This window comes from Athene cunicularia (assembly GCF_003259725.1).
Source record: "Athene cunicularia isolate RWA chromosome 1 unlocalized genomic scaffold, athCun1 chr1_part2, whole genome shotgun sequence".
NCBI classification, from domain to species: Eukaryota; Metazoa; Chordata; class Aves; order Strigiformes; family Strigidae; genus Athene; species Athene cunicularia.
Genome location: NW_020799092.1, coordinates 4,888,566 through 4,894,983, shown reverse-complemented (window position 1 = coordinate 4,894,983; position 6,418 = coordinate 4,888,566).

Below are 6,418 nucleotides of genomic sequence, written 5' to 3'. Positions count from 1 at the left end.
AGTCCTAGGCCTGGTATAATTTTATTTATGATCTGAATTACAGTTTACAGGGCATGTATAGAAGTGCTATGGGTACCAACAAGCAAAGAAATGATGGAATGATGGAGGACAGTTTATGTATTGAAAAATGCCTAATACATTGGAGACACTGCCTTCAAAAATATGTAAGATACTTCACCAGAAAAGAAATATATCAGTTTTATAAATATTGGACAGTAGAAGTAGACTAGCATCTGAGTAGATCTGGGTCTTCCAGTTACAGTTATAAGTTGAAAAGGAATCAACAACAGTATGTTAATAGGTTTTAGGAAAGGAACACAATGACAACATCTACAAGAGAGATGAAGAAGTTCGTCCTCTGTAGTCAGGCATGGTATAGCTTTACTTGGAGTTTAAGGCCTAGTTTATAGTACTGAACTTTAGGTAATGAGAAGTGAACAATAAGAGAATACTCAGAAGAGAGCAACAGCAATTATCAGAGAGGTCTAGAAACTGTTCCCTAATGGAAGAACAATGTTGAAGTTTCCTGACACAGAGAAGTCTGAAAAACTAAAGTTTCTTCTCAGAAACTTAAAACACGAAGAGGAAGGAGGTAATCTTTCCTCAATATACACTATAGGAAATACAATAACTAATGTTCTTGGTTGCAGCAAGTTACCAGTAAGGAAATTATAATATGGAGCAGAGTGACACACTTGGGAAGATAGTGGGGTGTCCAAGAATCAGCAAGACTGAGCAACTATCAGAAATAAAATGTGTTCAGTTGACCTCTGATGATGTGTGGAGAGAACAAAAATTGCTGAATCTAGCTGCTGGTAGTTATTACAGAACTATAGATTAGAGAGAATCTGTGTGGACAGGAGAGGAGTGCAGTATGTAGTACAATTGGTATTTAGCGAGGTTTTTGGAACCATCTCACAGAACATTCTCATCTGGGATATGAGGGAGTATGGGCAGGATCATCAGCTGTTAGGTGTTCGAAAATTCTCTATAGAACAGGGTCAAAGGGCTGTAGTTAACAACTTAATGACTGTGGACACTTAGTAAAGAAAAGAATGCCCCTAGGCTGAATGAATACTTGATATTAATTGGTGTTTCCAGTAATGACCTGGATGATAAGAGGCAATTCACCCTTAACAGCTGTGGATGATACTAAGTTAGGGAGGGTAGACAGAGCCAAAAGTAAAACATTCAATTAAAAGGGACTTTAATAAACTTGAGGCATGGACCAAAAGAAATCTCATGCAGTTTGTCAAAGAGAAGTACAAAGCTCTGTACATGAAGCAGAACAGTTACTTCCATCAGCATGGGCTGGGAAATAACTGGTCTGACTTGGCCAGGTCTTGGGGTTTGTAGTGGTCTTTCTCAGCTGCTGGATCCTTAAAGGGAAGCCTGTTGCTGTGCCCAGAGCCTAAAACTAAACAAAACCCTGTAAGCAGCTGGGTTTTCCAAACAGAGTATTTGGTTTTCAACCAATTATTACTGTAACAAAGACCAGCAGTAATGTCTGGAGACACTGACACAATGCATATCACCATTTTCCAGACTTGGCTTCCTCCAAAAACACACAACCCAAGAAAAAAACCTAAATACATTCCGACATGGATGCCCACAGTACATTCATTACTTTAAAAACTATGCCCCAGAGACTGTTTAGACAGGACAATACTTCAGCTGCTGTAATGTGCTTACAACTCTTATAGAGTCAGCAGAAATCAACACCAAAACTTACTGCCCAGTGTAGCTCTGCAGAAGCCCAGGCAGAGAGAGGAACTGATCAGTCTCAGCTGTGCAAGAAACATTGTGTTTAAAATGCTTTCAAGATACCCCTTGTTAGCTTAATCAATGGTCAATGTATAAGGAGACCTGTGTTGCTTCAATTGACAGTTTAGAAAGCAGAGTAAGGATTTAAGAGCAGCAGTCAAGTGTCAGAGGCAGTTTGCTGTTTTCTGTCCCTTACCTGAATGCAGAAGATTTGCATTGTGTACTACAGAGCTCTGAGCTCCATGGGCCACCCTGGTCCTGGGAAACCACCTGGAGCACTTGTTGGAGAGGTCATTTGGTGTCTACTTAGGAGAAATCCAGAGCACAGGGACAAAACCAACATGGGCAGAAGGACACTCCTGCCTCCAATTGCAGGTTATTGACCCCATCCCTTCTCTCCCATGTTCTAAAACAGCTTCACCTGAGGAACTGGGTCTATTACTATCTTCCCAACACCCCAAACCTGGTCTAGGAGTTCCTCCAGCCTTTCTTCACAGACCTATTCAGCTGCTGGAGACTAATCCTGTGATGTTGTTTTCCATGACGAAATGGCATCTATCTTCTGCTGGTTTGCAGAGCAACACAGCAGTGACTCAGACAATGTTGCACTTGTCCTTACCCACAGCTGGTACTGGGCAGCAGCAGTGAGATGATTTCTTGAACATTTTGCCCCTGTGTGAATCATTTTCTGCTCTGTAAGTAGCCACGCTCTGTGCATGGCAAACTGCATCCTAAAAGGTCAGCCCAGGCTTCTGGGCTACAACTGAGGTATTTTCTTGATTTATCAGTCCCTGTGTAGTTTCTGGACCTGGTAGAGAGAAGGTTGGAAACAGTCCAAAACAGGGCTGCAGCCCAACCTCTTGGATCTCTGACTGAGGGGAGCCTTTAAATAAATAGATGAGAATGGGGCTCTCCATCTCTGACTGTTGCCCACTGGCAGGGAAGGGGGAGGGAAGAGATTAAATTAGTTACCAAAGTACCAATCATTAAACTAAATTCATGACCACAGTCTTCCTCAGATCTCTTGTCATACCTATCAAATAGATAGATATGATCAACACACTGGCAAGCCATTAGCTGTAACATTTAAACATTAGGAGACATTGTTTACTAGTTCTACTTAAGCAGCATAAACCACTTCTGCAACTATGCTACTGCCAGGAAGATTCCTTCCAAATGGCAAATTCACATATGTAAATATTGACTTGGACTCAGTCTTAAGATAAAAACTTTGTGTACTTAAAACATTTCCTACCAAAATCATGTGGGCTGCTTGTTCTCAGTAAGCACAGATTTGTAGTGTGGCTTTCATGCTGAACTGAAGGTGTGTTATGTGGGCACAGGGATACAGAGAATGAGTACCATTGAGATAGATTTAGAAGACTGAAGAGTGTCAAAAGAGTCAGATCTTATGCAGTTTACATTCTTGCCCCCATGTAGAGACAGGTCCCAGTTGACCACACCTCCATATTGTCAGATTTGAATACTCTCCAAGAAGATTCTTCTAGATATTATGAATGAAGAGAGTTTAATGTTTAGTGTCAAATTTCATTATTGAGCATATTTGGCATTATGTGGGATTTTGATATAGCGGAGTGATGCAGCAATGTACTGAAATAACATCACAAGCGTAATGTAGTATTTGCAATACACAGTTGAATCACAGTGCAAATGTGATCCTCACAACTGATCTCTGTATGCTCATTGTCACAATGCTGGGCCTCCCCAATCGCTGGGAAGGGATATGTTGATTGAAACTATCTCAAGCCCATTGTGGTCTTCAAACTTTGTTTTATTTGCTGTCCAGTTTTTATACTTTATGTTGGGCTGAGTCACATACACACCACCCTTCCTCATCACCCCTCATGCTGGTCTGGATTGCTCAGGAAGAGATTGTTGTCTGAGGGAACCTGATGATTCATTGGTGCATCTGTTTTATCTAAAACCATGGTAACCCTCCAGTCTCCCTGGTGTTGAGATAAGTGAAGCTTTCTTTGCAGTACATTATTCCTCAAGCTCATTGTCTTTTTGTCCTTGTCCTCTGAGCTCTCCTTCACTGTGGGGGTTTGCTGGTCTGTCAAAAGTACCTAGGCTTTAAGTACAAGGAAAAAATTTCTTTCCCCCAGATAGTCCAGATGAGATCTACTATATTTTCAGCATGGCAGAACAACAACAGGAGCATGATAACAGTGCAAAGCAGGGATCTGTACAACATGACTCATTCAGGACAGATTGCAATTCCATTTTTCCTTTGAAAGTGACAGTGTATTTTGAATAGGAATGAAGCACCAGCTGCCAGTGAATGGAAAACACAAAGAATGGGAAAACCTGTGCAATACTTATACAAAATACAAAACTACTAGTTTGAAAAATATAATTACCTTTCCAGAAGTTTATTTTTATATATCCTACAATGTAATGTCTGGCAGTAGATATTTTTTTGCCTAATATTGATCTAAAACTTGAAGCCTGAAGTTCTATCAATATTTCATGAATTATATTTTTTAAGTCAAGAATCTAATTACTCACCCTGAGGTTATTGATACAAACTATACCGTAAAAGAGCTTTATCTTATTGTGCTAGACTTTAAACATATATGCAAAACCATCACTTTAATTACCTGGATGATGTGAAACCAGAATACAAGCAAGGTAGCTGAAAACTTACAAATGGAAACGAAAAGCTGAGTATAAAAATCATGGGGATAGACAGCAAGTGTTCTCAGTGCTCTAGAGGCTTAGTCATTTGCCCTATCTCACATAATTAAATTTGTCTTCATTCTATCTTGTTGTGAATCTGTCCTTAGTCTACGTATATCTTAAATGAACGCAATTTTTAGTGATTTTGCTTGAGCACTGTCACTAGGAAGTATGGGCAGGGATTGGGAAGCAGAAAGAGAGGGGTATTGAAATTGGGTGTTCTGCTGCTAGTGAGGCACTAGTAAGTGAAGAAAAGAAAGGAATAATTCAAAAAACAACCAAACCTATTCTGGAATCCTTCTTTAGGCTAGTTATAGCATAGAGGTCTTGAGTCTATTTATTGCTTTGTGACCTACCAGTTCTGTATAAATAGTTCTATGGCATAATACATTTTTTAAGTCCCGGTATCATAGTCCACTCACCTGTTCATTCCTCCCAGGAAGAGAAAGGATGTATGCTTAGGACTACACCAATTCTAAGGAGACTCCACATTATACCTGTGTATTCTACTGCACCTCTGCAACAGGAAGCACAGTTGCTACAGCCTGGGGAAAAGCTGTGAATGCCTTTGCTACATGAGCAATTGTAACTGACTAGAAGAGTTTAGCTTGGGTTATTTCATGTTGGAAGAGGGGTAAAGCAAAGATCATTCCCATGTTAATTAATATCCTCATTTTCAGAAGTGATGCAGATTAGAAAAGAAAATTTTTATCTAAATCGTATTTGTTTTTGTCTCAAAAAAAACCCAAAACAAACCAAAACAAAAAACAAACCACCACAAAACCCAGCACCCCAAAAGGCATAGATTTGATATTGACCATGAATACATGTAGGGACAATCTTAGAAACATCTGAGATGTTATGATAATCAACTCTTATTTTAAGCTTTTAATATGACCACAGAGAGAAAATATTCCTTTAGTTTTATTAAATTATTAAATAGACTGAGGGAAGCTACTCTTTCCCAGTTTAGCAGCACAATATAGATAAACTGCTTATATGTTCTAATATGGCACAGTTTAAAAGAGTACACAGAAATTATGATTCCGTCTCCTACAGAAAAAATCAAAATATAACCTTTTATCCTCCCCACCCCCGCCCGAAAAAATGAAACCATTCATTATGTCTTAGTCCAGTAGTTATTCCAGCTTGGGATGTTCTTATACTGTGACATGTGTAACATCCTTAGACAAGGAGTGCTCCTTACTTTCATAAACACTAATTCAGATTCTCATCTGTTTCTAGTATGGATTGAGACCCAAAAAACAACAGCAAAAGATTGAAAACCTTGATTTGTAATACAAAAGAAAAGTGATTTTCTTACTGATTAAGGTAGCAGGAATGTAAATCTCTAGTTATCCTAAAGAATATTTTGTTAAAAAAAAAAAAAAAAAGGAAAAAATCTCCACAGCAGTAATTCCAATTGAGAAAAATTAGTAAAAGTCAGTCTAAAATAAAGGTAATAGTATAAAATAGATTCTATTCCACCTTCTGGTTAATATTTGTTTACACACTCAAAGTCGCTTATGTAAAAATCATAATAGTGTATCAAACCTTTCATTTAGGAAATGGGAGATAGAAAGGTAAATACAAAACCAATATTAGAAAGCCCGACAGCACAGATATTGCAGAAAAATTGCTAAATCCAATAAGAGATTTCAATCACTAAAACTCCTGAAAAAAAGGTTTATAGAACTTTGAATACAAATCAAACAAAATCACACATATGCATAGCAAATGAATTTATACAAACGCAAGGAGCGGAGGAAAAATCTTGTCTACAGTACGAACATGTACGTCAATGGGATTTTTGGGGAGCGGAAGGTGGAATTTTTTGTTTACTTCGTAGAGTTTACAGCATTGTTTAACGGACTACAGCAGACGGTGTTCTATCACGATCTGTGACGGAGCAGAAAAAAATGGCGAGAACCCCGCCCCTTTCGGTGCAGTCCCC